This window comes from Thamnophis elegans, chromosome 6, assembly GCF_009769535.1.
Source record: "Thamnophis elegans isolate rThaEle1 chromosome 6, rThaEle1.pri, whole genome shotgun sequence".
Taxonomy (NCBI): domain Eukaryota; kingdom Metazoa; phylum Chordata; class Lepidosauria; order Squamata; family Colubridae; genus Thamnophis; species Thamnophis elegans.
Window position 1 is genome coordinate 29,486,751 of NC_045546.1, and position 21,326 is coordinate 29,508,076.

Here is a 21,326-nt window from a genome sequence, read left to right on the forward strand (position 1 = left end):
CTGGGATGGGAATTATTTTATTATATTTGTTGTGTCCGGACCATGGCAACTGTGGGGTGTAAATCAACACCAGCGGTTGCCAGGATTGGCTAAGACGCGCAGGCGTTGCCAGCAAGACCTAGCATCATTCTAATTGGTTGCCGGTTTGACAGTTGCACTATAAATAGCTGTCAAATTGGAGTTGCTTGTTCTGTTCTGTCAGTAGGTGCTGTTAACAATAAACGTGTTCTGTTCCTGCACAAATCACCTCAGTGAATCTCCTTCAGCTGAGAACGTAATAATATTATTTTATTAATTTATTATATGTTTATTCTATTTTATTAGTTTTATTGTTTTATATATGAGGTTCTTATATTCTCGTAAGCCATCTTGAGTCAGCAGAAGCGAATAGGTGGCAATATAAATTTCCATAAATAAATTAATTAATTAAATAATTCTGGTAAGGTATACAATAAAGAATAAAGTTCTTCAAACAAAGTTTCAATATCCCATATTTCTTTTTTTAAATGATCCACTTTTAAAATAAATAATGGTTGAATTATTACTATTGTCAGATTCTTTACTGACACATCAGGATGTTGGGAAATCATAACATGCAGCTAACCTGCTATTTTCCTCAAGCTATAGTAATCACTGTCTAAAGCTGAAAAGAGCAAAAGGGAAGTACTGAATGTGACTAATTCTTTTAAGGCAATGTTCTCCCAGAAAAACAATTATAAATACTAAAGCTTATTAGTTTTGTTGAACTACCTAATAGAACTACTCCATTTTATTGATGTCCAATAAAGGATATGAAACAGTGGTGGGATACAACATACCTGTGCCTGCTAGGAGCACCAGGTACCATTCCGGAACCCCTCCCCGCTCTCCTTACCACTATTTGAGCTGATTGGGGCATTTGCGCAGGTGCACGGAGTGTATGGCACCTGTGTGATGCTCCGCCAATCTAATGTTCATATTATAATAGCCTTTCATTTATCTAAGATAAGTTTCTGCTGATATAATATAATATTATATCCATAATATTAATTAATTCACATTCTAATTTAACAATCATCAATAGATATGCACTGGGAAGAAAATAGTTTTCTGTAACTTAAATAATCTCTTTCAGCTCATGGTAAACTTAGGCAGGTATAATCTATGTTTGGATAGGCATTCACATGGAAACTCCAGATATTACTTAACTAAAGAGCACTGCACACCAGAACAACTAGACACAAGGACAGTTTTTTCCCAAATGCCATCACTCTGCTAAACAACTAATTCCCACAACACCGTCAAACTATTTACTAACAGTGCATTACTATTATTCTTCTCATCCTTCCTATTACTTATCTCTTCCCACTTATGACTATAATCTTCTTGCTTGTATCTCTGTGATTTATATTGTTTTACTTGTGCCTTAGTATGATTTGATTGCTTATTTAAAAACCTATGACTATCAGTAAGTGTATCTTATGATGCTTGATGAAATATTTTTTCTTTCTATGTACACTGAGAGCATATGCACTAAAGACAAATTCCTTGTGTATCCAATCACGCTTGGCCAATAAAGAATTCCATTCCATTCTTATTCCAATTTTTGAATCTAGAATTTCTCTAAGGGCTATGAGAAAACATTAATTTAAAAGTTTCAATTAAATAAATTAATAATTTAAATTATTTTTAAAAATTAAAGCTTTCCAAAATTAACACAAAAACTCACAAGGTGCAGGAAAACAATTATAAGAAGCCACCCATAATCACATTTCTTTTTCAAAACCTTCCAAAATAATGTTTCAGCTTTGGTCAAATAGCTAAAAGTATAATTTGGCAGCTTGATGAATTCCATCTGAAAAGACAATTCATAAAATAGAATTCTACAAGCCAAAAAACCCACCTTTTTTTTGCTAAAGCTTAGATAGCAAAATAAACTTTATCATATAAGAACTCTGATGATACTAGAAAAGATCATATTGAACAAGTCCTTAACATACTTGAATCTCAGACTTTAGATTTTGAACCCGTCTTGATTCTGGTTTATTGGTGAAGTTTCCTCATAGCTTGAACAAAACAATTTAATTCTTATCCATGAACATTCTTAGTGATAAAAAAGTATGTTGTCATTAACTCTTTGTAACTATTTCCCTTACTCTGCATTTTGTCAAATGAAAAAACGACTCACTAAAAGCTTTAGAAAAGTGGAGTAGACAAAGGAATGACAAGGTATAATTTTTAGACATTTTTAAGTGGAGGAAATCAAGTTTATAGAACAGATACAATAATATATAATGACAAGTTGTAATCTTGTACACTTCTATATGACTCTTGGATATAAATGTGTTTGAAGTGAAGAAATTCTGCCTGACCTTAAATTATTTATGTCTAATGTTATTGAATAAGAACTATACATGACAAGATCACAATTTTCCTTACTACTTCTGGCTTTCAAGTGATTAACATTAATCCATAGAAGGGAAAGTCCATTACTCCTATAACTAAGAATAAATTTCCTGTCAGTAAGAACAATTAATCAGTAGAACAGCTTGCCTTTAGAAGTTGCAGGTGGTTTTAAGAGGAGATTGGACAGCCATTTGTCCAGAATGGTATAGACCTGGGATGGCGAACCTATGGCACTCATGCCACAGGTGGCATGTGGAGCCATTTGTCAGGGCACGCAAGGTGTTGCCTGTCAGCTGGCCAGCGCACATGTGCGCGCTGACCAAATTCAGCCTTTTTTAAAGCCATTTTTCGCCCTCCCCAGTCTCTATAGGACCTTCCCTGAAGCTTCTGAAATGCTAAAAAAGACCATATGGGCAAACCGGAAGTTCAGGAATGGACTTCCAGCTTGCTCGTAGGGTCATTTTAAGCCCTACGGAGGCTTCAGGGACCTCCGGGAGGCTTCCTTGAAGCCTTTGGAAGACTAAAAAGGACCCTATCGGTTTGCTCGTAGGGTCCTTTTTAGTCCTCCAGGGGCTTCAGGGACTTCGGGAGACTTTCCTGAAGCCTCCGGAGGGCTTAAACCGACCCTAAGAGCAAACTGGAAGTGATTATAAAGCCCGGGGAGGGCGAAAAAAGTATGCAAAAATGGGAGAAGCACTTCTCATGCGTGCATGTGCACTGGGGGGGTTGTGCGTTGCATTATGGATGTGGCATGCCCTTACACGACCCCCCTGCGCTCTCCCCCCTTATGGCACACGAGCCAAAAAAGGTTCGTCACCAATGGTATAGACTCTCCTGCTTGAACCGGGGATTGGAGTAGAATCATTCTAAACTTCACTGTAAAAAAACTATTTTTGTAACAGCGTTATCAAAGTCTGAAATGATCTGCCTGATAAAGTTGTCTCAGCTATAAATTTTCACAGTTTAGCCACCCTCCAGTCCTTCCGCGCCACTTTAAAGATCTGGCTGTCCCGGCTGGCCTGGGGTTAAGATTGTAGCCCCACCCGAACTGTGTGACTGCTGTGCTCTTTTTTTTTAACATGTTGTATTGTCTACTGTTTGTCTCCCCCCCCCCTTTTTTTGAATTGTGAGCCACCCTGAGTCCCCCCAGGGAAAAGGGCGGCATACAAATAAAGGAAACTAACTAAACTAACTAAATTCACTTCGGTGGACTTCACTTCATACTTAAGAAGTCCGTAGAGTACATAAGTGCACTAATGTGCCTATCATCCCTGTGATTGTATTTTTATAATTATTTCTGTTTTTGTTTTTGTTTGACAAATTACAATAAATAAAAAATGAAAAATAGCATACCTCCAAGTTCTCTTCCAATTGTGTAAGGGAACTCACAAGATACTTTAACAAACCATAAGTTGTAACTGAGTTCTTGAATGTGTTTTAATGTTCTTCCCCCATAAAAAATGACAAAGAACAGATTCAAATTCCTGAATGAAAGATGTGTAAATGACTATAATTTTAAATTCAATTTTTGGCTAATTTGATATTGCTGAGGTAAAGATAATTTTAATTTTGGCATTCAATGCAAATGAATATGTATCTTTTTGTTAACTATTCACGGGGCATAAATTGGAGGGAATAGAATCAGAAACTGAGCCGTGGTGGCATAGTGGTTAGAATGCAGTATTGCAGGCTAATTCTGTTGACTCCCAACCACCAACAGTTCAGCAGTTCGATTCTCACTGGCTCAAGGTTGACTCAGCCTCCCATCCTTCCAAGGTTGGTAAAATGAAGACCTTGATTGTTGGGGAGGGGGTTAATATGTTGATGCTGTAAACCACTTTAGAGAGGGTTGTAAAGCACTGTGAAGTGGTATATAAGACTAAGTGCTACTGCTGTTCTAGAAAAGTACAATTAGCAATTGATATACTGTTTCAGCATTAGGAACAGCAGAATGAGCAAGTCAGCTAAAGTGTACGACATCATTAGCAGCTTAGCCAGTTCTAATTTGGTCAGATATTTGTGGCTGTGAAATTATTCTACTACGAAAAAGTAGTAGAATTTATTACAAAAAAAGAATAATGAGTAGGCTAATTCCAAGCCTAAAGAGCCTACAAATAATATAATATAGCAATAGCAATAGCAATAGCACTTAGACTTATATACCACTTCATAGTGCTTTAACAGGCCTCTCTAAATGGTTTACAGAGTCAGCATATTGCCCCCAACAATCTTGGCTCTCATTTTACCCACCTTGGAAAGATGGAAGGCTGGGTCAACCTTGAGCCAGTGAGATTTGAACTGCTAAACTGCAGCTAGTAGTCAGTTGAAGTAGCCTCCAGTACTGCATTCTAACCATTGTGCCACCTCGACTATCTGTATGATATTCTTTCAAAATTCATTGAAATACCTAAGGCAGGGGTATATTTTTAATATGAGAACATTTGCTATTTATAAAACATGGCTATAACTACTATCGTGAGCCTGCTTATGAACAAAGGTCAATCCTGTAACCCTTTTGCTTTGTGTAATTACCTCTGTGCAAAACAACCCCTCCCCCCAAAAAATCCAAGAATGTAATATAAATCTACTTATTTAATTCCCCAAAATATCTGCAGTATTGACTTGAACAGATTGAAATCTTGAAAAGTGAAAGAGTTTAAAGATGTTGAGCTCTAAGGTCTGAATTCTAAAGTTCAAGAATATTTATACCTTAATGTCACTTGTTATTAGATTTTCTCCCCTAAGTTATTCAAAATAATACCAATACAAGAGAGTCTTCCTTAGAACCTGACTACACTGTCTGTCTTTTGATCCATGCATATATCTAGCCATTCTCTTCTATTTCTCTTCTCCTCCTAATCATTGAACCTTATTTGTTTCTATTCTCTCCAAGTATGCAATTAGACGACATCAAACATAAATACTGTTATTTTCCATCACAGTGATTGGTTCTGTTGAGAATCATATCCAGTATCAGAAGGAGGACACAAAAGGGAGGCTGATAGCAATTAGCAAATGAAGGAATAAATAAGAATGAGACATGAGAATCTGTAATGTGGTCACTGGCAGCAATCATGAAAAATAAGTATTTAACCTTAGCTGTTCATCTGATTGCATTCATTGCCTGCCTCTGAACAGTTCCAAGCAGAAGGATTTAATATACATCTGCTCCATCATTATTCTTAACTGTCTAAATTGCCATAATTTGTCAAACGTGATCATATTTTCATAAAGTTACACCTGATTCATTGTAAGACTTTTGCAGTAGGAATTTAGTTTGTATTCCTGCACCTCTTCCATTGGTATCACTAAGGAGATTGGCCTCTGGTGTTTTTTGCATAACAGTTTCACAATGAGAAAACCTTATTAATTGAATCAGTTTTTTTTATTTTCCAATAAAAATATAGAAATCCTTTTAAGATGAATGAACATGACTGTACTTCGGGTGCTACACAACTGGTCCTGAATTGCAGCTATTTGCAGCCTTCCACAATCATATGATTTGCAGCATCCCACAATCATGTATTTTATGAAGGTTTTGCTTAAAAATGGCATTTTTATTTTCAGAAAAAATAATGTTGGTTTAGTGACTGACACAAGGTTATAAAATGAGAGCAGTTCTGTGACTGGCCTGATCTATAAGTTATGACCATGATGGTCAGAACCATCCAGTGGAGGTCATCTACAAAATACATACACATACTAATAACAGTCAAGTAATATGTAAAAAAAACCCTTCAAATAGGAAAGGTGAACATTTCTCATGATTAATCATGTCCAAAGACACTTCTGTAGGCATGTGTCTAGCAATTACAATTAGGTAACTTTATAGATAAATATTAAAACCATTACTTATCAGATTTATACAGCTGCCCCTAGGCTGAGCCATGCAGTCAAGATTATAAAAATTTCAATAATTCAATCAGTAAAATGCCATGGCTACAATCATTTGTTTTCATCTACCATTTCTGTTTTGGAGCTGGAATTCTGTGTTCAGCAAACATCCTCAGGGTCTTTCTGTCTTTCTGAACCTTCTTGATGTTGATTTATGACCTCCTGTTTTAGGTTCAGAGACAGAATTGAAAACAAATCCCTCATGGGAAAATGGCATTCCAAAATTTAAATATAATTTAGAAAATTGAGTACAGATATTTTGTCAATTTTAACTTTCTAACTTGTTTTACTTCAGAAGGTGTCTCAACATTTTTTTCTTAGATTTGAAAAACAATTGGCTAAATATATGTAGATGTATCACATGTCTTACTTGCCTTTAAGATTTAGTTAGGCAATGGAAGGTCTGTAGAAAGAAATATTAACTACTGTGAAATAATTGTCCTGCAATTCAGAGTTTGGGGAAATTTTTCCAAAATCCCGAGTGTATATATGTGTGTGTTTTAAACATCTTAGACTGAAGTAAGCAGATTTCAGCCAATAATGATCATTATAATGTCCATAATCATTTCTAGCAGCTCATTTCTGGCCTGATCCTTGTCGGTTTTCTTCTACAGGAAAAATTCTTTTTTTCTGGTAATCTTGTCAGGAGGTACAAGTTATGATTCAAGAGAACTGCTTACTACTGTAATTATATTTTCTACATCCCTAGATAACTTAAATGGACCCATTAATGACAGAGACAGACAAGTTTATAAAGACTAGAGCTATTTCTTCATGTTTTCTGAAACCTGAGGCACTTTCATAAAAAGCTTTTATCATGCAATCATCATTCCCTATTAACAAATATAAAGGAAAACCTGGACATCTTTTTTCATTTGCAAATTTCATGTGTACTCCCACTGCTGCCTTTGTCTTTTTTTCTTCTCACAAAGTCTCTTTTTTTAAAAAAAACCATAATCAAAGCACAATTATTATTAGCATCAGGAATCATCCATATGGAAGCACTCATAATTCACTAATTTGTTCTATTTTTCAAGATAGATGTGCAAATTTTGCAAAGCCTAAGATGCTGCCAGTGTAAATTTAATGTGCCCAATGCTTATACGTCACAAAGAGTGGACTGTTCCAAATATTAATTGTTATTATTCCATCTGGAGTAACAAAATCCATGCAGCTGGCACAGTCCAAGCCAAGGTTTCTACAATAAACTGATACTAGCTACTAACCATTTAATTCATGTTTAGAGGAAATCAATTATATAAAATTAATTTGCACTAGAAAAGAGATTCTCACTCCCAGATTTCGTTACTTATTTTCTAGAAGAGCAACAACATCCATCGAAAAAAACTGAAAACTGAAAACACATGTTTGGCTTCACCTGCTTTATCAGAAGGTTATTAAATGAGAACACAAGTGGTAAAAGGCTAAAAGTGAATATGTGAATAGACTCAAGAAAGAAGACCATAAAGGGAGAGACAGGCACCTTAGAGACTTATAATTTTGCAAGAAATGCAATAGACAAGCTTGTATGTGATGCTACTCAAAACCTGAGGTGATTTTACATCAATGCAAAGAGTATGGAAAGCAGATATGGAGAATTAAAGATCACAACTCTGGAAAATGTGATAAGCACTGTGTGATTCTTGAGGATACACAACAACTGCAAACTACAATTTCTTCAGAATGAACAGAGTAAACAAAAAAAAAAGAATGAAGGTATGATACTGCATATGAAGAATACACACACACAAAAACACACACACACACACACACACATATACATACATACATACATACTTGCACATAAATTCTACCAGAATGTGGAAATCCTTTGCAAAGTTTTGGGTAAAATTAAAAAGGGAAAGAAACACAAACTTTATTATAGGGGGAGTTTTTTATAGACAACCTAGAAAGGCAGAAGATTCAGATGATTCTTTTATATCAGATAACCAGTATTTTAAAGAGGCACAATGTAGTGAAAATGTAAGATTTCTATTATACAGATTGAAATTTAACTGCCAAATTTCAGGCATCCTTTATTGGACATGTATTATTGTGTGCTTTTCATTTTCTAGAACACAGGTATAAAAACTTACAGCATCAAATTGCCATCACATCATGTTTTGCAGTGTTTTCCCCCTTCACGGAGATGGGTGTGGCCTGCATGTGATTAATCTGGCCCACAGGACACCAGTTTGACATCCCTGTTCTAGAAGGTGGAAGAAAGAACAAGAAACATGGACCTAATTTTCATCAATAGGAAGGAACAGGTTGCAGAATGAACTGTCACCTTGAAAAAAAGACATTGAATACAATATCCTACTCTGGTTTCTCTTCAGATCGTATAAATCTTTCGCCTTTTAATATCCTTGAATTAGTAGTATCCTGAGGAGAAGACCTGAAAAAAGTCAGATTTACATGTTGGATTTCAAATGAGTAGACTTTGAGGGAAGTGTAGTCTATTCCTATGTTTTGAAATCCTGAGAGGGAATGGTGAAGGAGGTAAGCCTTATAAAACAAGATAATGAAGGCATAATCACAAATCAATTAAAAAGATTCCAGATCATGTGAAGCAATTATTTTACTATGCTCTGGTCAGATATGTCATGAAATACTGCATTCGGTCAGTTTAAAAAGAACAGGGATAAATTGTGCCATATTTAGAGGAAAACTACCAAGTATGGAAGGACGTGGTGGCTCAGTGATTAAGACACTGAGCTTGTTGATCAGAAAGGTTGGCAGTTCAGTAGTTTGAATCCCTAGCGCAGCATAATGGAGTGAGGTCCCGTTACTTGTCCCAGCTTCGACTAGCGCATATGTGTGAGGGGAACCTTTACCTTTACCAAGTACTAATAATTTAAAGTATGTTAAGGAAGTCACAAGAGGAACAGTTAAAGAACCTGAGTATGGATAACACCAGAGAGATAACATAATAATCTTAAAACATTGAAATATTATCACATTAAAAAGAGAGAGTAGTGTGTATTCAGTATTGCTCAAGGCAGAAAACTATACCCAGTGGATTAAAGCTACAAAGTATGCTAGACATCAAGCGGAACTTCCTGACTGTGTAAGATGTCAGCCAGTGGGACAGGCTGCCATATGAAATAGTGAACTCTCTCTTTTACTAGAGCTCTTAAACAAATCCAAAATTTTATGTCAACAAAACATGCTGTGCAAAAAACCTCAGTCAGCAAGTACATAAGTGGGGCCATTTTTATTTCATTTTATGACACAATGCAATAGAAAAAAGGAATCACCTTGAGGAACAGGATGACACAACCAAGTCAACAGTCAGATAAAAGAAATTGGAATGTGGGGTTACAAGACCCTCCCTAGTTCTCACAAAGATGAAAGAAAGATTTCCAAGTTGTTGTCACTGTAACCTAATAAAAGTACTATTAATACATGATTTTGGTTTCCTAGTCAGGTGTCCTTGAAGGACTGACACACTATTTAATTGGAGTTGATTCCAAAATAACTATCATAACTTGGATTTTTTTCAATCCTCAATCAGCTACTATCTCGAGTCCCTTCAAACTGGATGTTCCAACTTTCAACAACTCAGCTATATAAGAGCCACAGTGGTGCAGTGGTTAGAGTGCAATACTGCAAGCTACTTCTGTTGATCACTGACTGCCAGCAGTGTGGCAGATCGAATCTCACCAGACTCAAAATTGACTCAGCCTTCCATCCCTCTGAGGTGGGTAAAATGATTGTTGAGGGCAATATGCTGACTCTGGAAATCACTTAGAGAGAGCTCTAAAGCACTGTGAAACAGCATATACTGTAAGTCTAAGTGTTGTTGTTATTGCTATACAGTATCAGACTTAAATATCCAGGATAGTAGTCATTTACAGTTTGAAAAAAATAGTAATCTTAAAATCTTAATTATAGAGTAGTATTACGAGACTTTAGCATATACTTATTAATTCTTATTTAGATTGTTATGCAAACAAGCTCCGTCCCTTTGTCTATTATTTTTCAGTGGCTAAATCTTTGGAAACCTCAATCTGAAAAAGGATGGGCCAAAATATAAAATAGCTTCTTGGTGTGTTTGTTTTGCTTCTGGGAAAATATAATTTCTGATATAGAAATTATTCAGAAATGCTGTGTTTTGTTGCAAAATAACTTTACAAATGTAGAAAGAGATGCAGCAGGTTTTGTTCTCCTAATCATAATATTGGGAAAGGTAATTGTGGGAACATCGCGCTGGCCTCAGAGTCTTGCTCATACAGTTCCGCTAAATGGATTACAGATGATCTCATTCCCAGATGTGGGTCACATTCCATTAAAGGCAGGCTGGGTGCCAAGTGAAAGTGGTGCATAGATGGCAGCTATGATTGAAGGCATGTGCTGTCACTTACTATTGCTGTTGGTGATCTAACTATCTGCTCATAACCCACAAGATTTTTCACCCCACCTCCACACTTGCAGACACATCAGTCATTTTCAGTAACTGTATTACTGTGAAAATCAAATGGCAAGGTTTGACAGGAAGGGTAGCGCATAACCTTTCCCAGCCCAAATACCTGCTTCCATTGGCAGATTTTTCTAATCTTGGCACCACAGCCTTCTCCAGTTCAAAAGTATAAATAGGATGAATTGTTCTGGTCTCACAGCTTTTAAGGAGATTGCTTTGTCAAGACTCGCCTGCCTGAAACGCTTATTGTACTGGCCTAGTATCTTATAGAAGAGCAAATGGTACATAAATATACCTTAATAATAAAAAAGTATAAAAGTGTGACTCATGTCTAGCTCATACTAATACAGGTAATAAAAAAATATGTTTTATTTATTCTAAATGGAAAAATGGTAAATAATGCTCCTGCATTCTCGTTTTATAGTTTGTAAAAATTAAGACTTTTTTCTGTCTCCTTAATTTATTTTAACACATGCAAAAATTTATGTATGGAAAATGTCTATGTTTAAAGCAAGTGTCATATACAGCTAAGCAAATGAATATTTTTTCTGTATGAGCAGAGAATGAAAAAGCTGTATTTTCTTGGCCAGTTTTGGAAAGCAAGCATCTTTTATGCAAATATGCAGTCAACAGAAAATATCTGGCATTCTTTGAAACAACTTGAAAGAAGCAGACCGTGTTTTCTTGAAATATCCCAGCAGCAAAGGCTGTGCACCATCTGGTGCTTCTGTCGGTTGTAGCTCTCCAAGGTTCAAGTTCTACTTTATTCAGACCTCTATAATTCTTTCCTTCTCAATGTTTAACCAAAGAAATCCAAGCAGTTTGAATTTAAAGGTAAATTTATGGGATATTTAATTGCTCATTGATTTTCAGTTTAGAAGTGAGTTCAGGTAAAATTCAATGTTAGAATCCATGGTTTGAATATTAGGAGAATCAGTTGAAGATTTCAGCTTCAGCTTCTGAGCTTATAAATCAAGTAATGGTATCTTGTTATCCTAGAAATAGTTTTTTTTTTTTAAGAAAATAAAGAAACAAAGAAAACAGATGTGAAAGGAATTGTAAACCCACAAGGATTACATGACAAAATGTGAAAGGTGAATCAGCCTCTCAATTGCCACACTCTGAAAATACGAGTAAAGAAGGATATCAGAAATAAGGGTGGTTAGTTCTGGTATGGAGGTCTGACCCAATGTGCAAAATCGAAGAAGATAACATATAAAAAATATCTATCTTTTTAAAAAGCCCTTCTCTTGGGGTGAATAATGCTGACTAAAAATTATTCCTAATGGTCTAAAAGTCAGCTAAAGCCCTATCAAAATCTATCACATCCTCTTCCTTTTCAAGTAACCTTCATTTGATTTTTCTCATCCTGATAAATTTCTCCAAGGTTGAGACAAATTCTACTTTCCAAGTTGAAAAGAGATAATAAAGTCATAGTATTTGACTATGGAGAACTTAAATCCACAATGCTCTGTTCTTTTCCTGAACATAATCTGCATTGAAATTCTTCAGCACATACTTTATCATTCATACAAAACACAGAAAATTAACAACTTAATGGGACTGGATTGTTTGAGTATTGTAGGATAATGCCTAGAAATAAAGTAACATTCCAGAAAAATCATAACTAAAATGTCAAAATTTTATAGGCATCTTCTAGGTAAACTTTCCTGCCAAATACCACAATAGATATGCATTTTAATCTATCCTACCACTAAAATGATTGTTTATTTTTTAAAAATATACTGTAAATAACTTGGTTTAATACAACCCTGAATTCCAATATGATATTTCAGTGGAAAACAGGATAACAGTGTTGGCAGGGATCTTGGAGTTCTTCTAGTGCAACCCCCTGTTGAGACAGGAAGCCTATACCCATGATGACAAACCTATGGCATGCGTGCCCAAAGTGGCACACAGAGCCATGTCATCTGGCACGTGTGGCATTGCCTGTTCCTCTTCTGTGTTTCAGGCGCACATGCACATATAACGATCAGCTGGCCTTCGTGAGTGCGGCAATGCCGGAAACTGGAGCAGCTGGTCTTCCATTTTCTGGCTGGCATAAACATGAGTGCCGGCGAGCTGATCGGCATGTGCGCATGTGCAGCACTAACCAGAAGATTTCCCAGTTGGTGTGCATGTACATGTTGGACACCGGAAGTTCATTTCCCAGCGCGTGCATGCCCCCTGGCCAGCTGTGCTTCCTGGTTGCAGCCCAGATGAGTACGCATGAATTACAAAGCATGAATATGCCAACAAAGTACTCCCTTTTCAGCACTCAGTGACGAAAAGGTTCACTGTCACTACCTTATACCATTTTAGACAAACTTTTGTCCAAACATTCACAATTTCTGGAGGCAGTGATTAATTGTTCTGTCAGGAAATTTCTCCTTAGTTCTAGGTTGCTTCTTTCCTTTATTGCTTAAGGTAGGATTTGCCAGGCAAAAGCCTAATTTAAATCCTGATCAGAAGAAAGATCAGAGAAAAAACATAACTGGGAGAGATGGTGCATGGATCACTATTATCATATAGATTTAATAATATAAATATAATAATAATACCAGGCACCACATAAATACTACGCATACTGGTGCACACATTGTAGAGAGTGTGAAGTTCCCGAAGGATGGATTCCAGCATGAGTCCAAAAGCTCGGAAGACTAAACCTCTTGTCCCAGTGGAATTAGAGCCTACAGCATTATCCTGGGACATATTTGCCTTCATTTGAAAATAAAACCATTTGTTTTATTTTTGATAAGTCAGTCACTGATTTCTCAATAGTCAAAATATGATTCAAGATTTACTACTGTTAATTCTGCAGAATTGTTAATTCTTAATATGCTCTTATTCATTTCAAAATTAATCTTAATGTTTCATGTTCAGAATACACATAACTACTACAGTGCTATTATGTGATCAATTTATCATCTTTGAATTCTGCTCTTAGGCTTCCAAGAACTAATTGGAAGAATAGAAGTATATGTAATGTAGCGATTAAGAAGATGGACTAAAATCCACATGTAAATTCTGATAGAAATTCACTGGGTGACTTGAGCTGCTCACTATCTTAGCCATATATACTGTATATATCATAGGAGGTATATGAGGCTTTCCCCACAGTTGTTATGGGAAAAGATATTGGAGGAAGGACTACTTTATATGTTTCTTTGAAATCCTGTTTGAAAGGCAGGATATAAATCAAAAAATTTTTTAAAATGTAGTTTATTTATGTGAGAAGAGAAGTGATTTATTTTACAGCTGAGCCTTTTTATGGAATTCTTCCATCTTCTATCAGAAAACCAAGCCATTCCAAATTTGGTATAGAAATAAGGTGTTCCAATATTATGTTTCCTCAGCTCACCCCCTAAATTCCAGTTAACTATTTCTACCCTTTTCCAGGGTACTCCAGTTTCTTACCCCATAAGTTTCCATATCTGGGTTTGGACTTGTTTTTTTTCCTCCTCACATAAATCAGACAGGTTTTGTATGCTTCATTCTTATTTGTCTGGCATTGTGGAGAATCCTATAATATGCTGCATTTTTGCTTTTGTTTTGTTTTTTCATCTCTTTTTTTTTACTTCCTCCAAACTGTTATGGTGGAATGATGTCTTCCTTTATTTTGTTGATTTGAGGGATGGTTAACTATCCGATTTTGCATGTAGAGCAAATTCCCTGCCTTTGTTCCTTTATAAGAGAATACTCTTTCTTCATTTTGATACTCTTTCATGCTTTCAGTCTGTAGGCAAGTTTATAATTGCATTTTATCAATGAAGCATTTTAAGCTGCCACAGATATGAAAAGCTTTTTGTGAAACATATGTTGGTGTTGAATGTGAATAGTGAAAAAGTTTGTAAGAGTAAGCATAACAAGGCATTTCTTTTCTGTGTGAGTGCATGTGTGTGTGTGTGCGTGTGCGTGTGCACGCGTGCGCATTCAATTATTTATTTATATTTCATCTTTATCCGTCTCCCTCAAAAAGGGGCTCTGGGCATTGTTATTATAATTATGATTAAATTAATAACAGTAATTCTTCTATTCATGACAATTAGACAATCAAATAAACTCAATGCACTCACAAGGAAGCCAGTGTGTGTTTATTTGGAATAAGATACATTAGAATGTGAAAGCAGAAGTCATAATACCAAATATCAAATGTGTTCAGTTCTTTAGTACAAGTGTTATTAGTTCCAATATGACTTCAGATGCATACAACAATCCATGTGGGGAAAACCTATATAGGTTTAGTTCATGAAAGCAGAGCTAAGCATTATACTAATTAATGATATTATATTACTAATAGAAATCTTTTTTTTTATACTCAAACCTTTTGCAAAAGTCACAAGAAGAATCTTGCTATTTTTCCAATCAATAAACTGGGCAGAGGTAAACAAGCAAAAACAATTAAAACTGAAAGAGAAGGGAAGCTAAAAAGGGAGATGCTTAAGAACATAATTCTGCTCCAGCTTAACTCTTATTCAGTGACTATGGATTTACATTTTTTTTCATGCAGTCTGCACAGTATTCCAGATTGCTTGCAAGATAATATGCACATCCAGGCCTTGTACACACAGTTTATGTCCAGGTAATCAGCGAAATGCACAAAGGTCAGGATCTTTACCATACATTGAATAGCTGTCTGAAAAAAGGCTTAGTCTCTTGATATCCTCTTCTGGTTTGTCTCCAAAAAGAAACAAATGTCATCATCTACTCCTCATAATTAAGATTATAGTCATAGTGATTAAACTTCAATTTGAATTTTAAAAAATGCATGTTCTGATGTGATTCCCCGCCTTTGCCCTTTGCATTTTACAGCTTGTATTCTGGATGGAGCTGGCACTCCATAAAAAAGCAGCTGTATGGCTTGTGAATTCTTCTCTCACACAAATTGAATCACTGTAAGTTGAGAGGGTTGCAGTGGTTAGGATGTGGTCTCTCAGCATGTGGGAAAATTCAGGTGCTTGGCAAGCAGCCTATATTTACAATAACTGCAGTATACTGAGTTAATGTAATGACCATCTCCCAGTCAGAATATGTAATATGCAAAGTTAATGGGAGAAGCCCTGATTCACTTAACAACCATGGCAAAAGAGGTCATAAAAACAGGCACAACTGTCTTAATAACTGCCTTGCTTAGTGATAGAAATTATGGTAATAAATTGAGGAGTATCTGTAAAATGCGATTAAATCTAATTTTTTAAATAAAAATCTCATTTTCTATTCATGTATGAAGTAGGTTGAATAACTAACTAAGCTGATTAACTAACTTTCAGCCAGACTACAGAGATATTTATTAAATAGGAAGGCAGGAAAAAATGGATCCTTTAGGAATAATATCGCCGGTTTGAAAGCACATAAAAAGCTGTATTTTGTGCAATTAAAGAAGAAAGACATTCAACAGTGACATCTTTTTTAGATGTTATATTTGGATTTATGGGACTTAAATAATGTGAGACTATGACTGTCAGCCACTTTCCCTCCTTCTTTTCTCACCCAGCTTCATTTATTTGCTTATGGAGAATCCATACTGCCTTTCACTCCCTTTCCTTAAACCACTGCCTCTATTACCTTTATATCATGTTCTAATCACTATGGAAACCATAAAACAAGCAGCTGGCTGCTTCACAGCGAATGCCAAAATCCTTTCAGGAAAAAATCATTGTATACAACCAGCAGAAAAAACATGAGTTCTTCCTGATGTGGAGTTTTCTCTATGCTTTCCAAAACACTGCTGCATTTAGCAAGCAAGAAACTTGGGTTAAATGAATACCAGCCAATCTTTTTTCAGACCTAAAGAGTGAGCCACCTCTTGGGCAAACTGTCCATGTTAGTTCTGTGTGGGACATCACCAGATCTAAAACTGACAGAACATATGGGGTTCAATTTCCACGTCCATCATCTCTGCTCCTGGTCATTGACTAATTAGTTTTCTCTCGTTGAAATCAAGGTCTAAAATGGGCATCTTTTTGCATTCATAAGTTATAGGTTATGTAGAAAAATCATGGAATAAAACAGCAAAACAGTCTAAAGGCATGCATAATTTTAATAGTTCCTAAAGCTTTTCTGAGTCCAATTGGGTTCGTGCTGGGGGTTCGTAGAGGTTCAGGAGAACCTTTAGCTAAGATTCTGTGCAATTCAGAGAAACCACAAATCCCAGTTCTGGCTGGCTCCACCCACCCCACCCCTTCCAGGAGTCCTCACACAGCCTATTTTGGATAAGTGCAGGGCAAGCCTACCGGAACTTTGGGAAGGAAATGGCTGCATATAAGGTAGACTGGCAGGTCCATATTCGAAAAAGGAAACATTTCCAAAATCTCAGAACCAAGTCTTTGAGAGAGTTAAGGGCCTCAGAAAGAAATAGGATGCCAAGACGACAACCAAAATGGAAGTGACTCAAGAAGATCATTTTTCAATAACAATAGTTCCTGCCCTTTGAAATTAGTTTATCCCAGTATCTCGATCTGCACCTCTCCCATTGTTTAAAAGGGCCTCTGGTGAGGAAGAATAAGAACCCTCACTTCAATGCACTTACCATTTTTATCTTTATTACTTATTTATTTATTTTATTATAATTTGGTTTTTGAATTGATTGTTGTCAGCAGGGTTCTGCCTGGTTGCTGGGTGGACATGGCCAGTTGTTGGGTGGGCACGGCCATGGTGGGCCTCCTGCACCACAGTGGGGGGAATTTTTACCTTCCCCAAGATCTTAAAGCTTTCCTTGAGCCTCTGGGAGGACCAAAATTGCCTCCCCCGGGCTCCAGAGGACGTCCCAGAAGTTCTATAATGCCAGAAATGGGCCCATTTCCAGCCCTCTGGAACTTTCCAGAGACCCATTTTTCCCCCTTCCCATGTGGGCCCTGCATTTACCTCACATCCAAAATGGACCACATGGAGACTTCTGGAAGGGGCCAGGTGGTAGGAGGGGCAGGATAGGGCCAGCCAAGGGAGGGATTTGGAGGTACTCTGAACCAGCCATAACATTAGCTATGGGTTCTCCAAACCCAGGTGAACCCGTAGTAGCCCACCCCTATTTGTGAGCCATCTAAAATCATTGAGATGTAAGAAGCATCCAAATTTTGTAAAATATTATCATTGTCATTCCACTCAGCTAAGGGGTTTGGGAAGTGCACCTTGCCTCTATGAAAGTGGATCTCCTCTGTGTTAATATCCTGATTTTGAAACTGTTTCCATCTTCATTATTATAAGTGTCAAATTGCAAAGTTTATGTTTGACTATTTTGAGGAGAATTCAGACATTTAACAATTGAATTTACACCAATTTACCTTTGCTATCATTATAATTTCTGGTTCTATTATAAAGTCATATTTAAATGCATGTATACTTTTTATATACATCATCCTGATATTATCTTTAGCAGAGAAGTGGTTTATATTGTATTTTAAATAAAAGTAAGGAATGTCTTAAGAAAAGGCATGTTCACTGTAATTAAAATTGCTATTAATCTGTTGGGAAACCTCTCAAATAAAAGTAAGGAATTTCTTAAGAGAAGGCATGTTCACTGTAATTAAAATTGCTATTAAGTATCTGTTGGGAAACCTCTCAAATTTGCTAATCAAGAAAAAGATGATTATTTTTTTCCTATCAGCTCCTTGACCCAATAATGATTTGTATATTTATGATTTCTGGATATGATTATGATAATTTGTGAAGTTGTTGTATCTTGGAGAACAATGCTACTGACTAATGCAAACTTCGTAGACCCAATTTTTCTATTGTTCATGTCAGTGGTGAGTTTCAGGTGGTGCACCCCGGTACGGGTGTACCGGTGCCTGCCCGGAGCACCGGGTACTATTCCCAAGGGCCCACCCGCCCGCTCAAGCTCCTTACCTGTATTTGAGCTCTTTGGCACCTTTAAAATGCACAATACATATTAACAATAAAAATTCTTTCATCACACAATCAATTTAATACGTTTTTTTCCTATATGGTCCCAAGACATATGCCTAGAATTTCTTACCTCATTTTTCAAAATGCTTGTAAAAGGATTCTCTGTTCCTCTTCATTTGTAAACTAGAACACAATCATTACTGTTCCAGTAACGTGTGCTCTTCATCCTCAGAATTGCAAATTATCTTCTGTATTCATAACAGTTCTTCAAAATTTCAGAATTTATAGACAGTGTGCTGTGAACAGTAGCTTTAATGGTTTTGAAAATATGTATAACATCTAAATGAAGCCATTGGGTGAGGTCATCTGATGATTTGCAGTGTGGATCATCAGTATGCTGATGATACTCAGCATTATATTTTCACTGCAGGTTGCCTGAGTGATGCTACGGAGGTTCTATCTCAGTGCATGGAGACTGTGGAGGCGTGCAACAGGCTTCAGCTCAAGCCAAGCAAGACCGAGTGGTCCTCCTGGATCTGAGGACATTCTGTCTTTGGTTCAGGATAGGGTTGCACTGTGCAATTTGGCCTGGTGGCCCAGTGCCCAGTCTGGGGGTCCTCATGGATTTGCAGCTGCTGCAAAATAGAGGAGCCGATGGCAGCCATGAGTATGAGAGCCTTGGCACACTTTTTTTTAAATTTTATATCAGTTGTACCCATTCCTGGACTGGGGAGGTGTGCTCATAATCACTCATGCCCTTGTGTCCTTCAGATTAGACTACTGTAATCTTCTCTAAATGGGAACACCCTTGAATAATGTTTACAAGTGACCCTTGGAGAAGAGTATCTGTCTGCATTTGAGGGCAGTTCATAAATTCCTTAAATAAATAAAGACTATTTACAAGCACGTGAACCAGTGGTGGGTTCCGGTTGCAATGGGGCCCAATGTCCACCACATGAATCTGTGCAGTGCACGCATGCATCCTTACCTCTTGCGATGCCTCTGTGAGCCTCTGTGACACTCCAGCTGCTCGGCGGAGCGTCACATATGCACTGTGCGCTTCGTGCGCGTTGCCAAGATTAAGAAGTACAGTATTTTCCTAGTCCATTTCCTTGGACTAAGTCTGCCTTTGTTAATTGTGAGCAATGCTTATTTCTTTTCAGCAAGAAAAAAGCAAAATGGGGCACTATGTTAAGATGTAGAAATAGTTGGGGTCTGATAGGATTATTAGCCGCCCTGAGTCCCTCGGGAATAGGGCGGCATACAAGTTGAATAAACATTCCAAACATGTGGAGTGGAAAACTGAAGCTGGCCTCTGTAATGTTTTGTAGCATCAAGTGAAATTATTCTCATCATATTTCAGCTCCAAAAGTACAGTATATTTACAGGGCAGTGGGTTCAAGAAAGCCGCAATGTAGATTTAAAATTAGTTACTGAGGTCATATGCTAATTGAAACCTTATTAAATTATAGATATATGAAGGATGCTAAACACTGTATTCACTATTTTAAATGATCTTGGCCACTGCAATTCCTGTTCCTATAGCAATTTTCCTTCTCTTTGTACAGAGAGAACCATTAGTCACATAGTTAATTTTAATTTTTTTGCTCTATGTTTAAGGGGCAAAGGGCTTACCCTTAATGCAAAGCATCTTGATTTTTTTTCTTTTTGTAATTACCCTTGTTGCTTCAGTTCCTTAGTGAAGGGATTCTTTTGGTTCTGCTTTGCATACTTCTGTAATGCTTTGGAGTCGTGCTATATGTTTACTTATCCATTCTTTCAGTGAAAATCTTGTGTCCCACACAACTGTCTTGGAATTTTGGATAGATCAATAAAAGTATAAATTGGTCTTTTTAGTACTTGTCACTATAATAATAAATCAATGTTGAAATAATATGAAACTGCACTTTGGCTTGTCATGTTGGTGTAAATCAGAGGTGGGTTCCTACCAGTTTGGCCCGGTTCAGCGGAATGGTAGTGAATATGGCGGCCTGGATCACTGGAACCGGCAGCGACCCAGGCCTGCCACGCCCCCAAACCAATTACCCGGTCAGTGCCATCAGTGCCATCATCTTGTTTTTAGTTTTTAAGTTCTGTGCATGCGCAGAACAATTTTAATTGAACTGCACATCCAGCATGCATGTGCAAAGCACATGCACAAAGAACTGGTAGTAAATAGCAATAGCAGTTAGACTTATATACCGCTTCATAGGGCTTTCAGCCCTCTCTAAGCGGTTTACAGAGTCAGCATATTGCCCCCAACAATCTGGTCCTCATTTTACCCACCTCGGAAGGATGGAAAGCTGAGTCAACCCTGAGCCGGTGAGATTTGAACAGCCGAACTGCAGTCAGCTGAAGTAGCCTGCAGTGCTGCATTTAACCACTGCGCCACCTCGGCTCTTCAAAGCCAGCCGGAACTCACCCCTAGTGTGAATATATGTGAGATTTAGGAAGGGAAGTAAGAATGTTTTAGACAGTTGGGGAACAGTTATCGACCCTTTGAGACACACCCATTTACTGTTGACCCTTTGAGACAGGCCAGGTCAGGAATTGGCTTCTACTCAAAATACAAGAATTCTGCTTTACTAATATAGGGACATCACCAGAAAAGAATATCGGCAAACAGTCCAAATCTGCAAGGACAGAGTCAGAAAAGCTAAAGTTCAGAATGAACTAAGACTTGCAATAAATGGAAAAAAATAACAAAATGATATTCTTTCAATACATAAAGCACAGAAAAAGTCAAGGAAATGATTGGTCCATTAATGGGTGAAGATGG